This window comes from Neopelma chrysocephalum, unplaced genomic scaffold (assembly GCF_003984885.1).
Source record: "Neopelma chrysocephalum unplaced genomic scaffold, ASM398488v2 Primary Assembly neopelma1_23b, whole genome shotgun sequence".
Taxonomy (NCBI): domain Eukaryota; kingdom Metazoa; phylum Chordata; class Aves; order Passeriformes; family Pipridae; genus Neopelma; species Neopelma chrysocephalum.
Genome location: NW_020897692.1, coordinates 15,501,267 through 15,528,123, shown reverse-complemented (window position 1 = coordinate 15,528,123; position 26,857 = coordinate 15,501,267).

The window sequence follows — 26,857 nt, the reverse complement described above, 5'->3', positions numbered from 1 at the left end:
CTTCCCTATGAGATGGGTCCAGTGTGCATATTGGGCCCTCTGTTCCACTTAGAAGGGAGTCTCCTATTGCAACTACTCTTCCTGTTGACAGAGGGCGTCTTGATGCGGGGTACACGTGGTGTTGTTTTAGGAGGCCCCGCTACCCCAGAAGGATCTTTGCCCATCTTGTCTGGCCTTCTAGCTGCAGAGCTTAATACCTGTTTTGGAAAGTACCAGTCCTACTTATCAAGTTCTGAGAAGGAGTAAAAACCTTCCTCCTGATATGTGCAGTGACCTACTTCCAGCCTTCATCTTTAAGAGACCCTTGACCAACACAAAGGGCTGTGGTTTGTCAGGCAGTGACAGGCTGGGAGTGTCACACCCTCCCTAGCAGGCCACTCCCAGAACTGAACCCGGATCAGGGAAGCAGCAGCCACTGGCCACAGAACAGGGGTTAAATCAGCAACACCCAGCTCTGGCCAAGGACAAATGGATCTCCTGCACTCCTGAGTCAGCACACAGCCAGAGCATCCCCCAACTAAGAGAAGAAACTGTATTTAATGGGTTACAGCTTATTTTGTCTCATACGAACAATTTATTTTTCACAATCCTTGCGTTTTTCTCCTTACCTCTTCTATTTCTATTACATCCTTTCTAAAAGGTTGTAACTGTGATGGGTTGGTGAGACCATAACAAAAACATACACTATACCACATACAAAAGAAGTGGACTTTCACAGCATCAAACTACCCAGTGATATAATGACACACTAAGTTGTAGTTCCTATTACTTTCGTAGTATTTTCTGAAATTCTGCTTGCTTTCTGGTCTTCTTGCAAATTTTGACCCTGAGAGACCTATCCATAATAGACAGAGGAATACATGTCATGTTACTAAGACACTGAACACATTTTCATTTCATCAAGTATTTTTTCCTCATATAAATGGCTTTATGCTAACTCCAAATGTCACCAGACATGTTATTACCCAGTTACTCAGTTGTCATGGAATCATTCTACACCTCTTCATAGCTACCTCTAGTTTTTCTACACTGAACAGTTTTGTACCATTTGCAAACTTTACATTTCCTACATAATTTTCAGATCATTTATGAGTGATAACTTTTCACGGCTGTGCAACCATTTTTCTATTCAGCCCTCTATATTCCTCTTAACCAACTAAGAATCTATTCAATAATCATTTCTTATGTTGTTAATCCTCCTTAATAAGGCTATTTTTCTTTCTTTTTTACTTTTAATTATTAAATATTTATTGATTCATATTATCATTTACTTCTACAAGAATATGAATAGATTTGTGAAGCATGACTTTCCTTCACAAAAGCTGTATGGATCTTCTCATTAGATCATGTTTATTCATGCATCTACTGATACTGTTCTTTATTATAGCATCTATTATCTTGCCTTGTAGTAGAGTCAGATTTATTCATCTGCACTTCCTAGAATCATTGCTAGAGGCCTTTCTAAAAACTGGTGTCAGTTTACATTCTCAGCTAATGTTCTTTTTGCACTGAGACTAATTTAGCCAGAAAGTTAAAAAACCATAGTCAATCTTTCAGCAATTTCATAAGTGAGTTTCTCTGCTAGTCCTGGATGAATATCATGTGTTCCTACTGATTTAGTGTTTGGCATAGCAATTTTTCCTAAAACCTCTTCTCCTGACAGTTCAACTTAAGACCATTCCACAATTTATCTACCCCCAAAAAAAAAAAAAAAAAGAAAAAGGTGTTATTTTGGAATTTTCCCTGTCCAAGGTAAGCGATAATGCCAAAAAAAAAATTATTATGTTCTGAAATAACAATTTCATAAGTGATTTACTACACTTAAGTTTTTTAAGTTGCTTTATAACTTCCTCCTTGGAAGCTATCACTTTGTTAAGGCTATAGTATAATTTCCCATGAAAAGTGCCTTCGGAAGAATGATTATCCTGTATGGTGATTATCCTGTATGGTGATAGTAAAGACAGATGCAAAAAATTAATTTAACTCCTCTTTTGTTTCACCATTGTCTCTAATTGTTCCTCTCATTTCTTATTCCAGTACATCCAGTGTCCTGTGTCTTCTGCCTTTTTATGTGCTGCATAAGCTTTTAGTATTTATATTAATACACCTACCAGTTCACTGTGAAGTGCATGCCATGGAAAAGGAGCAGAGAAGTCTTGATGTTCCTCAGCAGAACACCTGTTGTGCCTTCTAGTGCATTGTCACCTAGATCCTTCCAAGGAGGGTAAAACACTACCAAGCAATACAGATAGCATTTTATAAACTCTGCTGCATGGATATAAGTAACTGTGTGGAACAAAGCAGGAAAAATTTTGTTGCTGAACAAAAACCTTGTGGATATAAATGTAAAAAAACTCCTTGACCACTAAGGATTGTTGTCTGAAGGGGAGATATATGCTTCAATGTTCCTTTTCCCCTAAGCCCTTGCTAGCTGACTCCTTCAAAGTGTATTCTGTGGGGGCATGGTAAAACCTTCTTAATGCTTTCTTACTGACTTCTTACGACCTGCCTCCTTCTTAAAGAGTATGGCAAGGTGAAGGGAAGAGTGGAGGTTGATGAAAGATGAATGCTGAAGTAATTAATATTCAGTCCCCTCATCTTACAGTCAACACTGTGATCCCTGGACTGCTGTCTCACTGTGAAACATGCAGCCAGAAGAAATCTGCCTCTTCACTTGCAATGAGTCCTGATAGGCAGCACAGATGGTGGAGTCTGTAAATATGTATGTCTGTAAATATGATGTCTGCCTTTATCAGGGGGATGTCATGGCTGTATTATGAATCAGCATCCCAGGAGCTTGGCCTCAACAGTCCTGAGCTTGGTGTCACTGGTTGAAAGCCTGTGTCGGTGCCAGTGACTGCTGCCTCCTCTGCTCCAGCTTCAGCTCTGGGAGTGGCTCCACTGGGGAGGGGATGACATCCCTGGACACAGACACCGACTGCAAACAATAGCCCTTTGTGCACATGGGGATGGTGGAAATGGAGGCAGCCTGGGAGAATGAAGGTGATTTTGACAAGGAAATGCAAACATAGGGATGAATGGGCCCTAGACAGGGGGAAAACCCAGCGCAGACACCTCACTCCCCTGGCAAAGGTCTCAGGATGCAGCAGCTGTTTTGTGCAACAGTTCATCCCATTTTGTTATTGAGGTTTTCCCTGTGCTAGACGATTAGGACTCTTCAAATATGAAAATGTTAACAGGACCAATAAACATCTGTTATCCTTGTATATCTGGTGTGCTCCCTTTTGCCCATAACTGGATACCAAGTGTAACAAAATCCCTACCCTAGTCAGCTCTGCCTTTTATTCACTTGAATACAGGGTCTGATGTCAGGGAAAAAAGGTCTGTGCAAGTTGCAGGATGGGAAGGATAACCTGATGATACACCTACACTACAAGGTGAGAGGCTGAGATTAGTTCTAGAAAAATGTCTTTGTGAATAGTGTGGCTTCAATATGGGTATAAATACCAGTGTTTGTTATGTGACATTTGTTTTATGCAGAGAAACTATATCAATTCTAAGGGAATCTGCTTTTAATCTAAAAGCAATAGATACAGGATATTAATTTCTGCTGGCTTCATAGTTCTCTTCTTATATATCTCCTTCCTCAGATATTAATTACTGAGTATGAAATAAGGAACAGATAGGCTCATGGCACTGTGAAAAATTAATTTCATAGATTGCCATGAAATTCAGTTGAAGATGTGAAGTTAATTGAAGTCTGTTGACAGGTTCAAGCTATAAAGAAAATAAGAATTTTGTAAGAGAGAAAAACCAAGCAAAGACTAAGTCTTAAACATATAATTGTAACTTTTAAATTAGGAATATACACCAGAGCGAAAATCTTTTAGATAAATCCTTTAGCTGCTTTGCTTCAAAACACAGCTGGACAAAGTTCCGAGCAGTCTGACCTAAGTTGATTCTTCTGTCAGTGTGGAATTGTACCAGATAAGCACTAGGAGTCTCTTCTAGTCTATATAATTGTATTGGTTTATACTGTTATCAAAACATTATTTTTTCTTTCTTTGTATCTAAACAATGTTTAGAGAAATGCAGAAAGGATCTTATTGGATCATGAAGTGAGGTTCCTCTTGCTCGAAACAAACATTGCTGCCAGTTTTGTTGACAACCCTCTGTAAAATAGAAAGAACAGGTCATTCCGGAACAAGATTTCCATATTGTCTAAGAATTCAAATTAAAACATAACCCAAACAAACAAAAAACTTTAAAAAAAAAATAGATCACCTGTAAAAACAGTCCTTTAATAGTTTTTTTTAGTCAAGATCTTTTAACTTTTTTAACCTAAATTTGTAACTGCTGAGCCGAACACTTTTCTGTAAATGATAATTCTTTAATCTTTATCATCAAATCATCCACTGGAAATCCCTTTCTTGACATAAGAGATTTTGAACAGATTCAATTATATTGCCACAATAATTACTATATTAGTAAGACAAATATAATTTCATAAAACTCAATGTGGTTCTTCTGAAGACAATATGAAGACATATATCTCTATATGGAGACATATATCTCCAAAACTTAATATTTGATCAAGATTTCCAAAAAAAAGGAGACCTCCCAGCACAGAAAGTATCCAGGTCCGAAAAACATTTGATGTAAGACCTAGTAACTGCTACTCGCAGCTCTATGGGCACATTGGAAATTTCCCTTTGGCAACAAGAAAGAAGAAGTGCCACAAAAATTGCAATACTATACAAAGCTAATTATTTTTGTGTCATTGGGGTCATTGTAGTAGCAGTACTAGTCAGTATTCATTGTCTTACTAGTACTGACATAAAGAAATGTAGGAAAATTAGTCCTACTGGATGGGAAGTCCCAGACTAGAGTGGAAACAGCCTAAGTGCTGCATTAAACAAGATTCAGTAATGTTGCTTCCACAATCAAAAGGTGAGTAATCCACTGAGTGTGATAAACCTTAAGAGAGGGGGGAAAGTCTATTTAAATTTACATCCATCTGTAAAGAAAAAAAAATCAAAAGAGTAAATTGTCTGGTATTAGACCTCTCTAAGGTCTAATACAAGCATCTCTAAGACCGTGTATCTGAGTATGGTGCACACACAAGCATGTGCCCTTCAGAAGATAAAAGCACTGAGTATATTAGTTCACTATATTTGTGTCAAACATTTACATTTAGATCTTGCCCAGACATTTTCAGTCTACAGCAAAATGTTATGCCTGAACTATTGCAGACCCAGTTTCTTGAGATTTATGTATATTCTGGCAAACACTTACTCATAATAGTGCTTGTGGGGGCTGTTTTAATACATATTTTAAAACAAAGTTTAAATATCCCTTTGGGTAAAATGAAAGACATAGATTAAAGCAAAATCATTGAACTCATTGCCCTTAACTTATCCTTTTATGTAAAAAAGAGGAATATAAAGGTCTATATTGAATGTAAATGTGAAAAAAATCACATTTTAAAACCTTTGCCTACTAAACTTTAAGTCCCTAATGATTAACTTTTTTAATCACAATTTCATCGTCAGTTATCTGTGGGTAAGATAAAAAGGCATTCAGTTTTTCTCTTGTATCATCTTTTCCAGCCTGCTATTTCAAGAGTTACAGAATTTAGACAGATTACAGCATTTATTGTCACAAGTCTGATATATTCCTCCCAAATTATATGTATATAAATGTTAATTAACCTCTATTCTGCTCAGTGCCCACTGCAAGTGTCCTTATCAAGATCACAACAAATTGTGACTATAGAGTATAGCAGTTTATTTTTATAATGTAAAGAAATCCTGAAACAGATACTTTTGCTTATTCTTATTTTTGATATATTTTAAGCAATAGCATTTTTCTTTATACTTTCATTTTCATGGCTAGGCTTTGCGAATGAAGATTTGGGAAGGGTTCTACCCACGTTTCTTGCAAGCACGTTGGTGGCTAAAAAGGCCAATACGAGATAGGCACGTCCGGTTGCAAAAGGCACAGCAGAAAGACTCCTTAGGTGATGTATTCTGCAGGGCATGACTCTTTCTGCGTTGTCTTTTCTCCTCAAGAGTGATCCTGCGTGCTTTCTCAAAAGCATCAGCAGCGTTATAGATGGTGTGTCTCCAGGCCTCCTGACTGGAGGCCAGAGTAACCAGTTATGGTGATCAATATGGCCAAGGCTGAGTTGTTGTTTCAGGGAGTCCTTGTATCTTCTCTTCGGGGTTCCTCTCTTGCGGCAGCCGGTGGCAAGTTCACCATAAAGCAGGATCTTAGGGAGGTGGTGGTCCTTCATCCTTGAGACATGTCCTGCCCAGTGCAGCTGTGTTCTCAGCAACATGACCTCAATACTTGTGACTGCTGCTTGTTCTAGAACAGATGTATTGGTCACATAATCTGACCAATGGATGTTTAGGATTTTACAGAGGCAGCATTGATGGAAGCGTTCTAGGAGACGCAGGTGGTGACGGCAGATGACCCATGATTCAGAGCCATATAAGAGAGTAGACAGCACTATGGCTTTGTAAACACTGATCTTTATACTTTAAATGGTTAAAACAAAGCAAATAAATTCAAATTTCATAAAATATCGATTGTTATTTTCCATTTCATATCCTTTCATATTCTTCTGTTGGTGGGGTACTGCTGGGGCAAAACAGATCCCTGTAGAACTTATTCTACCAAAATAATAGTGTGCACAATGCAGAACAGCACATTCTTACTTCAGTGATGGTAGCATATTCACCATGAAAACATCCTTACATTTGAGGAAGTTCTATAGAGTTTAAGCAGATAATGCATCTGCTAAATGTCCTGAATTGCATTAGGAATGGAGCTCAATAAAATTATTCAAAAATATGTTAGTATTTTTTTCTGTCAATCATTGAACATGTTATTTTTAAAATATATTTTCCTCATTAATTGAATACTTCTGAGATGAAAATATTTGATGTTTTTGCCGATTTATTGTGGCTTAAGGCATTTAGACATCTTTAGTAAGCACATTTCATGAGAATTTATTTCAACTCCTTTTTAATGTTTTTCTGCATAAAGCTGTAATCTGCTCTGAGTTGCTTGTTTAATTATAATTTGTAGAGAGAAAGTAAAATTTGATGCTAGACTTCAGAATTATGATGCATTCTAATTAGCTGGAAAATTAATATCATTCTTCATAGTGGAAAAATAGAAAGGCAGCAACATTTAGTGAGAAATATAGCTGATTTGTTTCAAGTTTGATTAATACAGTTAGATGGAGGTTTTATACAGATTTAATCTAATTACTCTACAGTAAGATTGGGTTTATTGTAATAAAACTTTAATAGCGTGGATTTTTGAAAACTTGATAAAAAACAACTTGTTTGGTTTCTTGTGTCATGATTTACATGAAATGAATATTCTCTCATTCTCTACTATGCATTGTTTGATATCAAGAAGTTCTGCAAGTAAAAATGAAGACACACATGTACATTTTTCTTATTCAGCTGGACAAATAGAAAGCTTTAAAAGTATTTTGAACAATAATTCAGTTCTGCCGAAAAGGGAAAATATCAGTGGTTCAGCAGGGTTCCACGTAGGGACTTTTTCTGTTTACCGTATTTATGAATGGTCTGGGAAAGGAAGTAAACTGTCAGGTCTTGGTACAAATTATTTTAAAAAATATGCCCAAGGCCATGCTGGAAAGAACAGCAAAAACACTTAACAAAATTTGGGGAGGGAAGAGGGGTGAGGGGAGAACAATGAAAACCTTCACCACCACCAAAACCAACAAAGAAATTCCAAACTAACAGATGAAATTAAAAATAGATAAATATAAGTGATTAATATGGGTAAATAAAACCCTTGTTTCACTATTGTCATTCTGAGTAAAATTTTAATTTATGATACAACTATAAAAACATCAAACTTAGGGCTTGGTGCAAGTCAGAATAGAGATTAAATCCTGATCCTCATGGGTGATTGCAATTACCCAGACATTTTGTGGAAAAAAAACCCACAGCAGTGCACAAGTCATCCATCAGGCTTCTCAAATGCATTGAGGACTATTTCCTGTTGCAGAAGCTGGACATATGACTAGGAACACTGCTGGACTTACTGTTCCCAAACTGAAAAATCTTACTTGACAACATAACTACCAGTAGTATTCTTGGATACAGAGAAGATATTGAATTTATGATCTGTCTGGAAGGCTGTGTACAGTGAGTTACAGTCAATGCCTTAATTTCCGAATGGAAATCAGTTAACAAGTGGTTTCTCTTAAGGGTCCATGCTGGGACTAATACTATTTAATATCTTCATCAATGATATATTAGAATTAAATGCACAGAAATCATGCAGATGACACCAAGCTGTGTGCTGTAGTTAGAACCATAAAGTCATAGAATATCCTGAAGTTGAAAGGACTCAAAAGGGTCATTGAGTTCAGTTCCTATCTCTGCACACGACAATCCCAAGAATCACACCATTTGCCTGAGAACATTTTCCAAATGCTTCTTGAATTCTGGAAGGCTTCGTGCCATGACCACTTCTGTGGGGAGCCATGGAAGTGTCAATGGGAGTTTCAGTGCTCAGCCACTCTCTGTGTGAAGAAACTTTTCCTAATATCCAACCTAAACATCCCCTGACACAGCTTCATGCCATTCCCTCAGGTCCTATTGCTGGCCACCAGAGAGAAGAGATCAGTGCCTTCCCTTATGCTTCCCCTCATGACGAAGCTGTAGACTGCAATGAGGTCTCCCTTCAGTCTCCTCTTCTCTAGGCTGAACAAATCAAGTGACCTCAGCTGCTCCTCGTGTGGCTTCCTCTCTAGACCCTTCACCATCTTCACAGCCCTCCTTTGGACACTCTTTTGTAGATTTATATTCTTCTTATATTGTGGCACCAAAAATTGCACACAGGACTTGTTGTAAGACCACGCTAGCACAGTTTTTGAGCCATCTTATGGAGGGACCTGCACAGGTGGAAAGAGTGAGCTAGAAAGAACTGCCATTTGGGGTCAATTCTCTTGGCTGTGTCCCCTCCCAACTTCTTCAGCACTCCCAGTGTACCATTTGGGGTGGGGCAGTGGGGTGGAAAGGTGAGGGAGAAAAGTAGAAATCCTTGATGATAAGCAAGCACTGTTCAGGAATAGCCAAAATATTGATGTGTTATCAAATTTGTTTTAATGACAAATCCAGAATACAGAACTATACAGGCTATTCTATGAAGAATGTAAATTCCATTCCAGTCAGACCAATTGCATTAACAAAGCCATTTGCTTCATGATCCCCTTCAAGATTATGTATGTTTTAAGCATCTGCCCACACTTTTTGCTACTCCCAGGCAGGGGGGCCAGCTGCAGTACCAGATGAATTTGCCAAGCTAGTGCCAGTTATCCATATTACGAGAGTGTAGTTGATGGGTGTTCCTAAGCTTCTTTCTTTGTGACTTCAGTGCACCAGAGTTCTATGAATTGCAATGTACTGTTTTTTTCTCACTGAAAGAGCCTGAGCTACCATTACCATGAGGGAAAAGGGGAAAACCATGAGGCACATGTGGAATGCCTACATTGAGTATTCTTTAGAACATAGTCAAGTAAAGGCATGGTCTTGATTTAATTAATTTCCTAATGACATACAAATATATAGTATGCACTATAAAGAATCAAAAGCTGAAGCATAAGCAGACAAATCAGTTCTTCCGCAGTCCAAAGAGGGTTGTAGAAGAGACAAATATATAAAAGAGGGCAAAGCTGTGCTGATGTGGCGAAGGCATTACCAGAGCAACTGTGGAAGATTTAAATGGCTCCACAGGACACGGTGACCAGGAGGGCAGCTAACTGGGTGGGCAAACAGGATATGGCACATCAGATGGATTTGGTGCAGCAGTTTGCATGGTAGCTTGCATTGGGAGGACATGTAGGAGAGTGTAGCCATCCTCCCAGCTCTGGAGGTGAGCTCACCTGGTGGTTTTTACCCGCCCAGCTAGAACAGACCCAATGATGGTTTCCACACAGTTAAAAGCTGTCACTAGAAGGAGCATAATGAATGAGACAGAGCTCCCTCCAATATGATGCCCAATTGGAAGGAGGATCTGTGTAATTGTAGGCCTGTCAGCCTGATCTCAGTTCTGGGGAACAGATCATTTTGAGCGCTATGGAACAGATCATCTTGAGCATGATCACACGGCGTGTACAGGACAGGCAGGGGATCAGGCCCAGTCAGCATGGGTTTAGGAAAGGCAAGTTCTTCTTGGCCAACCTGATCTCCTTTTAAGATCAGGTGACCCACCTAGTGTATGAGGAAAGGCAGTGGATGTAGTCTACCTGGACTTTCAGTAAAGCCTTTGATACTACTTCCTATGGCAGTCTCCTGTTGAAGCCGGCAGGCCACAACTTGGATAGGTACACCCTTCACTGGATTAAAAACTGTCTGGATGGCTGGGCCCAGAGTGGTGGTGAATGAAGTCACATCCAGTTGGCAAACCAGTCAGTAGTGGGGTTCCTCAAGTCTCAGTATTGGGGCCAGTACTGTTTATAATCTTTATTGAGAATCTGGATGAGGGGATCAAGTGTACCTTGAAACTTGACACTCAGTTGGGTGTGAGTGTTGATCTGTTGATCTGTTGGAGGGTAGGAATGCTCTGCAGAGGCATCTGGACAGGCTGGATAGATGGGCTGAGGCCAATAGTATGCGGTTCAACAAAACAAAGTGCTGGGTCCCGCACTTGGGTCACAACAACCCCAGGTAGCGATACAGGCTGGGGGAAGAGTGGTTGGAAAACAGCCCAGCAGAAAAGGACCTGGGGGCGCTGGCCAAGATCCAGCTGAACATGAGCCAGCAGTGGACCTAGGTGGCCAAGAAGGCCAATGGCATCTTGGCTTGTACCAAAAATAGCGTGACCAGCAGGACCAGGGAAGTGATTGTCCCTCTGTACCTGGCACTGATGAGGCCACACCTCAAGTTCTGTGTCCAGTTCTGGGCCTCTCACTGCAAGAAAGCCATTGAGGTGCTGGAGCACGTCCAGAGAAGGGCAACGGAGCTGTTGAAAGGTCTGGAGACTGAGTCAGATGAGGAGCCACTGAAGGAACTGGGGTTGTTTAGCCTGGAGAAAAGACGGCTCAGGGGAGCCCTTATCACTCTCTACAACTAACTGAAAGAAAATTGTAGCAAGGTGGGGGTCAGCCTCTTCTCCCAGGCAGCTAGTGACAGGACAAGAGGAAATGGCTTCAAGCTGCACCAGGGGAGTTCAGGTTGGACATCAGGAAGAATTTCTTCTCTGCGAGGGTGGTTAAGCATTGGAATAGGCTGCCAAGGGAATTAGTAGAGTCACCATCCCTGGAAGTGTTCAAAAAATGGCTGGACATGGCACTAGGTGTTATGGTCTCATTGCCAAGGTGGTGTTTGTTCAAAGGGTTGATGCCTGCTCAGCTGGTGCTTAGAAAAAATCCAGGAGCCGTTAGTTGGGGTGAGATAAGAAAGGGTTTAATTGTGCCAAGGCAATAGATGGTAAACGACGTGTGCCCTGGGCTGTGCCCGAGATGTTACATTTATAACAATATCTGGCCAATCCCAAGTGTGTCCACCCTATAACTTTTGGCTTGGTCCACCCCCTGGCCCACCTCCTGGAATTGGGTCGGGGGACTTTTTGGGACCCCCTCTTCATCATCCTTCATCATCTTCGGGGTACAGAGAGCAGAGTCACCCAGTTCTTTGACTCTGTCCTGCAGTTTAGGCCAAGATACAAGTGTTCCCCAAACAAGACAGGCTTGCCTTGACTAAGAGACTAAACATTTTCTACTGGATACGGGAATAGAGTTGACATGGGGGATATGGAATGGGGTGAGAGGACTAAGGAATATATAAACTAAGGGGTGCTAGGGGAGGAGGGAGAAAGGGGTTTGTTTCTAAAATCTACTTCTATTACCTATAAAACTTATAAGGCTTACAAAATTAGAAAAATAAAAAACATTAGGGGGGTTAAGGCATCAGGTAGACTTGATGATCTGAAGGTCTTTTCCAACTGTAATGATTTTAAGATTCTGTGATTTTTGCAAATTATCCAAAACATACCATTATATTTTTGGGTCAAATTTGGAGTATCATGATGAAATAGAATCGTATTTTGCTTTTTCATTTTGATGAGGAAAAGTTGAAATCCTATTAGTTTCTGGGGTATATTTGAGTTTTCTTTTTTCCTGTTGGGTTTGGGGGTTTTTGTTTGTTGGTTTTGGTTTTTTGTTGAGTTTGTTTGTTTGGTTTGTTTTGGTTTTGTTTGTTTGGTTGTCCTAGTATGTTTGTGCCTTTTGTGGTTTTTTTTGTTTCAGTTTGGGGTTTGGGGGATATTCTTAGTTTAACAGCTGAATCAAATAATTTTTTGTGTTCATAACTTATATATACACTGTCTTCTCCAGATATTCATGAGACTTCCACCTAATCCCCTCTATATTGTGAAGAGTGTGAGATCCTGGATCTGAATGTCACTGAATTACTGATATGGGTTGGACCAACTCACTGTGAGTGTGTGTGCATGTGGGGAAGGGCTGGGCCTGGACCTGCAGGCACAGGGTAAGGGCTCACATAAGGCCTGTGCTGAGAGCACAGGGTAGAGCTGGAAGGCAAGGCCTGCAGCCCATGCAGAGCAAACGGCAGAGCTGAAGGCCCTGCAGTCGGGCTGTTGGTCAAGGCAGACCTGCCTGGCAGCCTGACCACACCGCACCCCTGGAGCCTCTGACTGGCTACAGCACAACTGACTGTGACCTGGAAGGCACTGATGGGATATCCTGCCTGGGAGGGAAAACTGAACTCTATAAATACACAAGACACCATGTGAGCTCTCTCTCACTTTTCTCCCTTCTCCCTCTTCTCCCTCTTCTCCCTCTCCAGTTGGTACCATCTGAATCATTGATTCTTGTCAGTAATTATTCTCCTCTCCTTTCTCTCACTCCTTCTCTCTTTCTTTACCCTTTTTAATCTGTCTTCCTCTGTTACTCTTTTCCTTCTCTTGTGGGTAACTTAAAACCAATGAATTGTGTTTTACTAAAGCTAATATATTGATTGTTTTTAGTGGGTGTTTTCTGTGGAATGCATTTTTTGTGCTGAATGTTTTAGTGAAATGCCTTTTTTTGGTTGTATTTTACTCTTGTAAAACCCTTTTGCCAAAATATTTTATTTTTATCACCATATTAAAAGAATTTCTTTTAGAGAAAAGTGTGTGACTCTTTCTCCGGATGCTAATTAGAGGTTATAACAAGCCAAAAGGCTTTTTAAAAGTCTTAAATAAAATGTAACCACTCTGGGCAGTATATGGTTTACATCTGGAGTGTAACAAAGGACTATGGCTGGCCTAATTGTCTCTGGTTTGGTCAAATGGTTTAAATATGCCACTCATTACAAAAGTCAGTAATAATATAGAAATTAGGAAAAAAAAATATATCCACAGGCCACTGTTTAAATCAAATGATAGATCAGATCACCTCTTTTTTCTCATTTGCTGCCTGTTTCTAACTCAATTTGAACTTCACTTACTGAAATGAAGTACTATATTACTGTGAAAATTGCAACCTTCTAAATGTTTTGCATCAATCATTCTGTAGTCAACTATTCAGAATAATGTATGTGCTTTGATGTTTCTGCTTTTGATACAACAATTTAGAAGTGGTAATGTTGTTTCCTTAATGCTTTACTTTAAAAACAATCTTGTATTGTTTTTTTCTAATGTAATAACCCTATTGTCAATTGAAGAAAACATAATTTTGAGTTTGATATCAAAAAAAAGATACTGCTGAATGAATAACCACAGCTGGAAATGCTGCAACGACCTCTCACCAGATGTCTATGACATTTCCATTTGAGAAAGTCTTCTTAAGTCCCCAGATCTTGGTTCTTAATGTCCTTCATATGTACACCTACCTGTGTGATCTTGCTGGCTGTTCCTTAATGTAATTTTCTTCCCTCAGAGTGATATGTCTCTGGCTTTTAGGGATTATATTGCAGTCTGAATCCTACCCAGTTTATCCAAAATAATTCCTCAAGGCTAAGTTTCATCATTGTTTCTGACTTAAATGTAAATAAATCAGATATTCTTTTAGGTTCATTACTTAATGGCAATGGTCTCATTTGAACTTGAATTGTCATATAAAGTCCCTAAACTTGCATATTAACCAGTAAAAGCAGTCTCTTCTGCTAAGTGGGTCCCCATTTACTTCAGTAGAGCTCTACATAGACTAAAGCACTAGTTAATGAGGAACCACTTGCTAGACTGCTCTCAACTGACACATAATTAAAATTTGATTAGACAAGATTTGATTCCAAAAGAAATCCTGCAAGATAATGATAATCTTGAGTTTTCACTGAATGGTAAGCACTGAAAATTTGAAGTATCAGCTCTAAAAACATAATTTAGGAACCCGAAGTGAAACTTATACTTTTAAATTTTTACCCCATTCCTCAAAAGTTACCTAAATATTTGATGCCTCATTTCCCTTAAGTAACTTCCCCAAATAGATAAAGTTTAGCTTTTGTTTATGATCAAAGCCTCCTATTATTAGCAGTATTGAAAGTTCAACAGTGCTTTGGAATCAAGGCATTTTTTTACTGAAGGAGAAGGTATCATTACATTTCTAAGAGTATGTCAAATGATAGAAGACAAATTAGTTGGCAAGTCTTAAAAATGAAGAAAGGTATCAGCTAAGGAAACCTGTAGCGCTTACTTTACTGCTGAAGATTAAATTACTTAGGAAATGGATGAACTGGGTTTAAATCCTGTCTGGGGAAGACTTAAAGTCTTATTTCCTCACTTTCAAATAAATACTTTAGGCAGAAGTTGATATGCTAGATTGAAAAGTTTATGAATATAGTAGACTTGCTCTTGAAGCTATTTTAATTGGCAAAAAAAAGAAACTACACATTTGATGAAACGACAGAAATGCAAATATGAATGCCTGTCTAATCTGGGATGAGAGCACCTGAATGAGGTTGATGTATAAACACTTATTCTACAGGCTATGCACTGTGAGTTGCATACAGTAAAAAACCCGCCAAATCAAGTGGATAGCTCAGGTACACTACGAGATGTGATGTCTGGGAATTTTAGCCCCATCTGACTGAAAAGGTAATTGCAATTCCTTGTTTCATATCAAGAGTGAATGGTTTAACTACAAAATTTTTCAACATAGTAGATCAGGAGAGGAGGTTGATACTTCGGCTTTGGTTCAGAAGAAACAATTAACATATGATGTGCTTCAAATAAAAAGTGAGAAGAGTATAGTTGTTCAACTAAAAAAAAATTGGGAATCAAATTTGAAAGGAGATATGAATATTTTCAGATGCTGACACAATGTTTGCCACTTAGAGTTAAAAACTTTTTAGAATAAGAATACTTTTTACAATGGTCATAATCAAAAAGCATATCTAACAGTTTCCTTCTCATGGGCAATGATTGTACTGCCATTCTTATTATTAAGCATTAGTTTTTAGATTACAGTTAAGTAATAAGTAAAATAATTTGTTTTATACTTGCAAAGTTTTTCACTTTCTTTTGTCACCATTTCTTCACCTCAAGTATATATAATTTATGTGTTTTAATGCTGTTATTAAAAATACAGTAATTTGTTTCACTGATGAACTGTAGAAAGAATCTGACGTAATCTACCACAGGAAGAATGTTGTCATTTAGACCTTTAGTTCTGAATCAATAAGTTTCATTCTGCAAGGCCTTATTCAATATCAATCCATTTACTATAACAGAATTTCATGGAAAACGAATGAGAATATCACTGGCCTTTTTCTATTTCTTCAAATTTCAACAAGGATAGTTCATTAGTGTTTGGAATCTTACTAATTTTTAAGATCCAATTTATTTTCTCTTAAAATTAAAATCACAGTAAGAATATTGCTTCCTGATATCTGATGTCTCCATTTATAGTTTTGGTCAAAGAAACTAAGATGTTAAAGAAGGATGTATTTTTTCTTCAAATCTCATATTTTCAGATAGAAAAGGAAGTTATGCTTCTGCTACTGAATAGCATTAAGTTGTCCCATTGAAAAATGTTAATCTGAAGCAATTTGCATTGAAAGTTATACTCCCTAACTGGTAACACATACATAGATGTATTGAGCCATATTCTTTTTGCCATAATACAACTATTTTGGGTTAATAATATACAATTTCAGATCTTAAAGTCAATTTACAATTTTCTTGACTTATTTATAGGCTAAACTCTAGTACAGTCGTGACCTGACACTAAAGTTTGCTTCTAAAAATGTTGTATCCTTGATTAAAAAATGTTCCCTGGTAGCAAGACAAGCTAAGATGATTCTGCTTTTTAAATCCTCATTTAAAAAAATAGTATGTATCATTTGAGTATAAACACTTTTAGACCAGAAAGAAGCTTTAAAAGGTGACTTCTAGGTCTACAGAGGTAGCTGTTGCCAGAGGGCGTTTCTGAGAGTATTCATCATTTGGCAACATTGCAAATTAGAATTTTAATTAACACAAGAGCATGCAACCACAATTTAGCTGTCTAAATCCTCAAAACTCATTTCTAGCCCTAGAGTTTCCTAAGTTCTCTACAGTAAAGTGAACACCTCAATTTCTGCTATTGAGTATATGCAGAAATTGACATAGGTTTTATGGCTAAACTGAGTGTTTACTTCCCTTTCTGCCTCACATGCCTTCAGTGGAGATGTTGCTTGTTTTCTTCCCTAACTTCTAAACAGATGGCAGAGGAAGGTTTTCCTGCTCAGAAACCATATCTCAATGTGGGAGCTCTGCTTTAAATCTTTCTTTTTGCTTGATTGAAAACAGTGAATAGGAATAGGATGCGTCCTGCTCTTCAGAACTGAGATATTCTCTGCTGGATTTTCCCTAGCTTCTTTTACTGGTTCTGCTCTGAGAAAGAATAATTCTCTTTTCACACTATGTCTACACCAGTAAATAGCACAGAAGCACAGAAACAAGTGCTAGCAATCAATTATCAACACTGGTTGCACCTGCATTAGTGACAGATCTGTACAATAAATGAAATGGTCCTGAAGACACAATGGTCACACTGTTTGGCAGTGCTGTGTCCTTCCACCTTATGTCTTGTTTCATGAGATAAATTCATATTCTGGTTTTGTTTCCAGGTGGTACTGAATTAATTTTATGGAATGGATCAACTTCTGCAGGAGTCACTTTAAGATTCTTCCTTACACTGGAGAATGCAAGCTGGTGAAGTTATCCTACATCTTAGATAAGTTCTCTGAGTAATACTGGGCTCTGGTGAGACCACCTTCCTCTGAGAAAAGGGGTGGTCTGTCTTTGGTGGAAATACCTACCTTCTGCCTGAAATCCTTAGTGGACATGAATTTTTCCCTTTAGATCAGCAGCCACTATTTTGTGTTGCTAAAAGAAAGCATCTTTTTCCCCACTGGCTGCTGGGAATCTGACTGATTTTTGTGCTTAGGAAGGCCACTGTCATTCTCAAATGAAGTCATCGCCCCCATTGGAGCTGTAAATTTATAGAAATGGCAAGGAAATATGCACAAAGTAGGAAAATTGACAGCAGTGTTTACATTTTAAAATTTATTACTTTCAATTCTTTAAATTTTTTTATATGGTTCATTCATGAATTAACAGTATTCTACATAGATTTCTTAGGTCTGAGAATACAAACCTCCAAGAGTCTACTGATTTTCCTCTCTAGTATCATAATCTTAATTTTATAATATTTATCACACTATTTAAATATTGCCTTCTTTACTAAAACTGTGGTTGCATTTGAGGACTTTTCCCAACTTCTTGAGTGTTTAAAACCCTAAGTCCATAGTAAGGAACCTAAAGTAAGAGCTTGAAAAGAACCACTGAGATGCCCTGCAAACCCAACATTTTAAAACATTTCTGGTTTTCTCTCTTGTCTTTTTTTTTACACAATGTTTATTTTACCTCAATTGTATTTGGCATTAACCTAAAATGTTTTTAGCTTCTAAAGCTGAATTCCTAATTATATCTGAGGGAAATTAGAGTTTTAAATTGCTGACAATATCTTCATCATCCATTCCTGCTTACGGTAGCAACCATCAGTTTCTTCCAACATTTAGTTCTTTAATTCCTTTTAAACTACATAGTAATCTTCTTTAAAGGTTTTTTTTTTCTTCTTGTGATTTATCATAAAAGCTTCCTAATTTTTCCTAATAAACACTGCTGGGGTATTTTTTCTTGGTTTTCTTTCATTTAGTAATTTTTTCTGGGCTGAAGACAGCAAGATAATTTCATAATTTACATTGAATTTAGACCTATATGAGTAGAATAAAATTCCTTCTTTTCTGTTCTTCTGTTTTCCCTTTCTCCGTGTTTTGGCTATAGTTCAATAATTTTAGGCAAAATGAAATATTGTGTGATTCCTGTAGAAAATTACAATAATACACTGGCGTTTCTTTTTAAGATGAGCATTTTGCTTTTCAGAGGGCTAAGATGTGGCTATAAGAAATAATTTTAAACCCACAAACTAGTTTGTACTTTTTCCACACATGCTCAAGTTTTCTGCATATCTCAGTACAGAAAAGAGAAGCAAATCAGTTTATACTTAGACAGCTAGCAATCCTGTGCAATACTTGATCTGGCCAAAAATAATTAGCATTTAAAATTGGCGAACATAAGGATGTTGTGAATTACAAGGCAGTGAACTAGGAGAATAAGGATATTGTTCACCTGCATGCCTACAATAAGTATTGGAGAGGCTCAGACATAACAAAGATACTGTAGAAATATTCTGTCAGTTTATTACTGATTTCCATAGTCCAGTGTTTCCTCTCCTTCTCAATTAAGTGATTTATATACTGATTAAGTGTTTACAGGGATGTTTATGACAAGTACCCATAGAAAGTGTTTCAGGGAATTGGCTGGTGATGGTCATTAAATTTTAATATAGTCTGAAGATATTTTAATCTGTCCCTTGGGAGCATCAAGCAGTAGGGTTAAAAAGACATCATTACTTGTTTTGTAGAAAGGAATATATCTCCTGAAGATAGTAAGGAATATTATGTGCACATAAGAATATCTTCTAAGAAGATATTGAGGGCATTAATCTCTCTCCTTATCAGCTACTCAGTAATCCAGGCATATAGGACATGCATGAGTCAGAGAAATGGAATCAATGCACATTACAGGTGTTTGCTTATATTTCAGTAAACCACAGAGCATGTGAGTGGTGGCATTATGAATAAGGGAGTAAGACTATGCTACAGAATTTGGCACTTGACAGGATAAGAAAGGAGAAACAATGAGGCACAGGAAAAACTAATAAATTGTTGGAAACTACTAGGAGAATATTGTTGTTGTGAATAGGACCATAAGTAAAGATGACAGAAAAGAGACCTCTGAAAAACTTTCAAAGTGATCCTCACCAAGAACAAAGGAATTGACTATTTGAACTCTTAGTAATCTGGATGACAGAGAGATAATCCCATACCATAGTCCTTATCTGTGATGGCTTTAATCTCGTCTGTTGCTAAAGTAAAAACAGAGAATACATTTCATAAAACTAAGGAAATCGGTGTTTTATTTCAGTAAAGATATAAAAGTTCTATTCCATTTCTTCCCATCCTTTTTGTGGAATACTTAATTTACTGTTTTTCTGATAAATTACTTTCTCCTTTCATACAGGGGTAAAAGTGGAAAAGACAAGAAAGGATATAATTTATTTTTTTGCATGAAATAAAAGAAAATATTTTGAGCCCCAAAAATTTAAAATAATTATAATGAATATTTATTATAGGATATTTGTTTCTTATTTTTAATAATGCTAACAAAATTTAGAACCTGACCTTTGTCTGGAAATAGAAAACAAGTACACTAGCAAGCAAAATTGAATTTTAGGGTCCATAAAACTAGGGCTAAAACTTTTCAATTGATTCGATAAGCTTGCTAAATGCCAGTGTTAATCTCAATTTTTTACATTTTGAACCAGAGGATGTTACTAACTCGTTTTGTTTCTGGATATAGTCTCAAAAATATTAGCTGACTGTCAGAGATGTAAGATATGTTTCCTAATTTGTTATCCATAAATGTTACATCCCTGGCTGCTGCTCTATTGGATTAATCTATTTTCTAGAGTAGAATAGACATGCTTCCTCCCCAACAAGTCCAGCACACTAAGAAACATAAAAGTTATATACTTTTTTGTTATATACTCGTGTAAGATACTTACTGACACAATGTCTCACCAGAGCATCAAGGCAAGTTCTGTGACAGAGATCTGTAACTATGTATAAGTCTCTAATATGGTTCTCTTACCCATTTCACTCACAATCTGGTGCTTTCTAAATGATAGAAAATTTCCAAAAAGTACAGGAGTGACAGGATGCTACATTCAACATATACTCATTTTTTAAACAACATGGCATCATAAAAATGTTCCACTAAGCCTTATAAAGTCTGAGTGTAATTTTAGCAATCCAGTACAGAATAGGAATTTTTATTATTATCTTCAGAATACAGATGAAAAACAGATGTAAGAGTTCAGTCATGAAGTGGCAACACATGCCGACAGAAAAATCAAACTGAAGTGTATAGATGTTTTCACTTGCCATAGGTGAGATCATTTCCCTTTAACTTTTTAAAACCTAGTCTAACAAAATACAGTAGCCTTGGATAATGAATAAGGTGGTATACAACAGAACAACATTGCAATCCCAGCACTGATGATTTTAAGGAACATTTTCTGAGAAAAATTAAAAATCCAGCCTTAACCCATTGATTATGTTTTACAGGAAAGCAATAGTTCTAGTCCTAATAATTATTGTTATTCTTCATACAGAATACTAGTCCCACAATGGCTTTAAGACTGAGGTGTCTTGGCCAAAATTAATTTATGGGAACAATAACAATAAAAATGTTACGTTCACATCAGTTTTGCAACCGAGTGACTTATAGGAAAACAGGATAAATATTTACAATTTTTTCTACCCAGTAGTTTTTAAGCTTTCTAAATGACAATTTCAAGGGCTGTCGCAAGGTGTTTTCTATATCAAATACTTACACACTGTTATATTTTTTTTCTGATCATCCTGTTTTAACCCCAGCTGGTAACTAAGGACCATGCATGTGCTTGCTCACTCGCTTCTCCCACTCTCACAGTGGGATGGGGAGGGGAATCAGAAAAGGGTAAAAATCCATGAGTTAGATAAGAACAGCTTAATAATTGAAATAAAGTAAAATAAAATAATAAGGATGATAAAAAGGAAGATAAAAGAGAGGAATAAAAGTCAAGAAAGACGAAGCACAATACAATTGCTCATCACCTGCTGACCGATGCCCAGCTTGTCCTAGAGCAGTGATCCCACTCAACTCCCCTCAGCTGATATACTGAGCATGACATTCCATGGTATGCAATAGGCCTTTAGCCAGTTCAGGTCAGGTGTCTCAACTGTTTTCCCTTCCAGCTTTTTGTGCACCTCTTTAATAACAGAGCATGGGAAACTGAAAAGTCCTTGACTTAGAGTAAGCACTGCTTAGCAAACAAATAAAAAATCAGTGTGTTTTCAACTTTATTCTCATACTAAATCCAAAACATAGCTACTCAGAAGTAAATTAACTCTATCCCACATGAAACTAGGACAGTATCCACCCCTTATTTTATATTATTTACACCTTAAGTCCCACACTTTCCAGTATAACTCAGTTAACCACCATCAGTCTTCCTGTCTTTTGATATCATTCCCTTACACTGTGGACCACCTCTATAAAAGCCCTTTGACTCATTTAGTCAATAGCTTTAGGCTCCACCTGTTGACACAGACTTTCAGGGCAGGAAAGATGGTGTGCGATATTGGACTGTTACATACTAAAGTCAGTCCTGGTTCCATCACCACTGTACTTTTCCAGTATCATCAAAGTTCATTCTTCATTGATCTGGGTAATTTTTAATGTAATACCCTTGATGAGGCATGTAGCCACCATAGAAATTATAATATACAGTGTTATATAGCAGTTAGCATCATATTATTCATTGGCTAATCTCACCCAAAATCAAATTCCCCTAAGGTACATATCAGACTTCCCCATCTTCCCACATTACCCACTAAGTACACTCAGGTCCTTGAGCAAAAGCAGTCCCACAAGTGGGTTTGACATATGTTGAGCTCAAGACTTGGCAGTCCATTGTGGTTATGGACAAAGCTCTGAAAACCATTTACTGCACTAAGCTGGTGCTTGTTGTTGATGTTGTCAAGACATGAAATATTCTTTTCCAGTATCTGGCATAGGGGAACTTCTGTTTTAGTTTTTAAATTGCAGAGCCATATGATATCCCTGGTGAAGGAAGATAGAAAAAGGCAAATATTAGGAATTTAAATTTTAAATGTAAGAATTTAAATATTAAAAATTCAAAAATGTGAAATATTGTTAAACATTCCTGAATATTTAGTGTACAGAAGAATAATGCCTTTTCTAACAAAAGGAAATATTTGGAAAAACTTATTTGGAAACAAATAAGTTTTTTATATAATAAACTTACTCAAGTGTGAGACTACAGAGTTAGGAATATATTGCAATTCAGTTTTGAAAGATGTGTTTTTAAATTCTCTGGGTAAAAGCAGATTCATTGAGAAAGCTGTTGTGCACAGAAATGAAAAAGAGCTAATGAAGTATGCTAAGAAAATATTACTATAATTTAGAATTAAAAGTGCAAACCTGTGGGTCACTCGTGATTCTTGGATATGTAAAAATTTTATAAACAAATACTTAATTTTCTTGAATGTATTACAGGCATTGACACTTATTCTTTTAATGCACAGCTTTATGTGAGTTTAAATGCTAACTTATCATTTTGCACCACTTTACAAAGCAGACAGAGTGAAAAAATCTTACCAAACAGATGACTATTTTTTAAAGGCAATGTAACAGACAGATAACATACAAATGCCAAAAATTATGTTTCACCATTGTTTCTGCCTGTCAAAAACTTCCTACCAAAACTTCTGTGTTAGTTTTCCCTCAGAAGTTCTCACCAGAATTTCCCACTGGAGTCTTCCTGCCAAAGATCCTATTGTTGTTCATGGTTATCTTATCTCTCCGAACATCTGAATAGGGCTACGTGCCAGGAAACCACACAAGAACCTCCTCTGAACACTATAAATAATGGCCAGTCTTCGCGAACCAAGATTTTGGGAAAAGTCTTTTACCTTTCAAGCCTGCGCAATGGATTTTTTAGGTGAGACACAGCATGTGCTGAACTGAGCCCACCCTTTAATCCTAAGGTTCATCTGCTGGGGCCAAGCAAGCTTGGACAATGGCAGTGAGGTCCTCAGGACGTAGGTTTGTTTAGAGTGACCTTCTCATAGATGGATGGCCTCACAGGGCTAACGAGCTCCATCCGCCTGGGGGACTGGGAATCGAACCTGGGTCACAGCAGCGAGAGTCCTGCATGTTAACCACTAGGCCACCAGGGGCCCCACACTATAAAAGTTGAAGAGAAATTTGGGTAAAACAGGGAAAGAGGAGTGGGAAAGACAATTGGCTGTAGCAGCTGAGAGTTTCTCCCCTGCCTCGCCCTCAACTTTTTTTTTTTTTTTTTTTCCCTGCCACCGAAAGCTGCCTGCCTGTCACCAGAAGACTGGACCTCTGCCGTCTTGAAGTGGACTGGACTGAGACCCACCGTGCCACCCTGACCATATTTCTGAGAGGTACAGCGAACCGAGGCCTCTGCACAGCCTGGGACACAGCCGGTGTGAGCGGTGAAGCCCACATCCTGGTTGCATTCCAGAGAACTGAAGCTGTGAATGACCCCCTGCGGCTAAAGAGATAACACTGAAAAAACGGCAGAGACAGAGAAAAAAAAGGCAGAAAACTACTTTCCTCTCTCTCCTCCCCCCACCCTCCAGACCAGTTCAAGGGAAAAGGTAGTTTGGTGGTAATCTTTTCTCTCCTTCTAAAAATAATCTTAGCATTTTCCAACCTTTTCTTATTTTTCCTCTTTCTCTTTGCATCTATTAGCAATTAATAAAAATTGGTATCAACAGATAACTTGTATGAGTTTTAATTTTGCTCAAGGGAACATTCAAACCTAAAAGTTCTTTCTGCAATATTTAAGCAGATTGTAACAGGCAATTAGGAGACATTATCATGTTTTCACTGCACTAAAAATTATTCAGACAGTAAACAGCAGGCTATCACTTGTATTACATATACATGAAAATCTCTAAAACATTTGAAATGTTTTGAAAACTGAAGTATGTTACCCAGTGCTGACAAGAAAGAGAATGTAAATTAGTTTAAAGCTGGGGTGGTATTGAAGATTAAAAAATATTCTCCTTTCTTAGTATCTTCCAGAATATAATAATGCAGAAGAAGACAACACAAAAAAACCTCCAGACACAACAACTGAGGATTACTATCTCAAACAGAAGTGTAAACACTAAAATTCTAAAATGATAGGAAATATCAGTCAGGTAGGTTGGTATATGAAGCACCCGGGCTTCAAAAATATTCTGAGAACCATAAAAGTCTGAAGAAGTTAAAAAAAAAAAGAAAAGGAAAAGTTTAGATCTCATAAATTTCTCTGAGATTTTACAACTCAATTGACATTTCCTGGAGATTATTTTGTCAAATTACATGACCTTTTTGCATACAACACCAACCTTTTTGATTTATCCAGTCACTAAATACTTCAAGCTGAAATCTCTTCTCACTAAGCAAATGAACATAAATTTCTTTACTAAATAGATATTTTTTAATATTAAATATTGAAATGGCAATTTGGGACATAAAAATGCTTTGGCAAGCTTTTATACAGGTTCTATTAAGGACCTAATTACATCATGATTCATACACGGAAGTATTTAAGGTTTAATTACAAATTTTTATGGTATGCTTTTTATCTCACTGTCTTTATCTATAATTTCACCATGTTTTCAGATGTGTACAGAACCTGAACTTCTTCTCTCAAAGAAATTTTGAGCGAGCAAGTATTGTTTAGTTTTTTCTTTATATGCAAATAATTCTAGATCCTAAGAAAACCTCATGCTTTTTTAAAAAACATAAAAAAGCTGTTAGAGTTCAGTTAAAAAATTTGTATTCTTAGAATAGACTGAAAACTGCTTTTTTTTTTCCTTTCCATTATGTAAAGGAATTCCAAAGAATAATGTTGAATTGAAAAAGTGTAGAATATGTACTACTTTAGAACTTCTGAACTATGCGCAAAATATTCATATGGCAGAAGACCTAAAAAATGGCCCCGTTTCAAAGACACTCCTTCTAGGCATGTGCTGTCCTCCCAAATAGAAAACCTCACTTATATGACCTAACAAACACTCATGATTCAAGAGTCACAAGTTGTTTACCACTGGTGTAGATGATGAATAACATAATAAGAGAAACATAATGCCTCAGATCACCCTATGTTTCAACTTAAAGTTAAAATTATTTGAAAATAATAATAAATTGAGCCTTGCTCTGATGAATAAGATTAATGTTTGAGTTCAGGAAGATTAGATAAAGTAATATTTCCTTTATGAGAAGGTCAGTATCTAGTTTACATATCTCCTTCCACCTCAGTCTGCAAAACAGTGTGTATTTTGTTATGGTAATTACAAAATTCTGTCTTACAAAACAATTTGCATGATGAAGAAGATAGAAAAAATAAAAGACAATAATAAGAATCTTCATCTTTTAAGTCTAATTTCTGCCCCTATTTTTATGATCAAAGCACTTTGTTTTACCCTGTAATTGCTGCTATTTGTAGTCAATAGTTAATGTTTCTTCCCTTGTAAAACCAACCATCTTAGGCCTACAAAACATAGGAATGCAAAATAATTTGTCTCTAATGGGAATCATTAAGCTCCCTTCTGCTGTTACCATTGACAAATAACATATCAAAGAAAGTAATTGTTATTATATTGATCTGTCCTTAGTGGATTTGCATTAAATACTAATACAGATAGGAGTTCTAACCAAGTCTAGCACATAATCATAGCAGGCTTTTGCTTATGAATATTTATTTCATAATCTTATATTTTGGACAGAAGAAAATAAAACCAAGAAAAGTTATCATCACTATTATTAACAAGATTCAATACCATTGCCATAGAATGAATTAAGAAAACCCAAACCCAATCAGACAAATTATCATGAATGGGATTTAACATTAAGTCTGTATAAAAGCCATAAAAATTATTATTCATAATTCTACCTTATGGCCAAAACTTATTGCTATTTTGGTTGTCTTACAAACATCTTAAACTGGTTTTCAAATTCAGGGGTTTATTCTCTTTAAACTAGAGTAAACTAAATTTAACTCACTATAAAATGCATTTAACACAAAAGTAAAAAGACAATTCTAAAATCTTACCTGGAATGAGTACATGAAAAAAAAACCCTGTGTATTTTCCTAGAAAGCAAATCTCTGTTTTAAATAAAAATCCTGATGCACCCATAGTCGAGTGAAGGCATATGTTATTGTTTCCATTTCCATATTAACTCATGCTTCTCTTTCTTATTATCCTGGCTTCATTTTGTCCTTAAATCTGCAGTTAAGAAGCACCTTTATTCTATAGACAGGTAGTAGTAGTGATCAAAAAGTAATATGCATATATTTATCATATGTACAAGCTTCACTACTTTTTAATGGGAAATTTAATAGAGTAGGCTAAATTTTATAATGGCCCTTGCTTGGAATATAGCAATTTTCTTCTTCATTTAACCGTCTCACCTACAACTATTTTTAAAACTTGTTCAGCTGGTCACCTTCTCTTACAAGATTATTTGGAAATGTTTTGTGTGGTTTGAAAGCAAAACAATCACAATTTCATGTTCTAATTATATGAAAGTGAATATTTCTCAGGTTGCTTTTTGTTTGTTTGGGTATTTCTGGAGGGGGTTTTGTTATTTTCTTCCTACATTCAACTCAATGCCCACTACTCAAATCTTACAGCTATGTTTGATT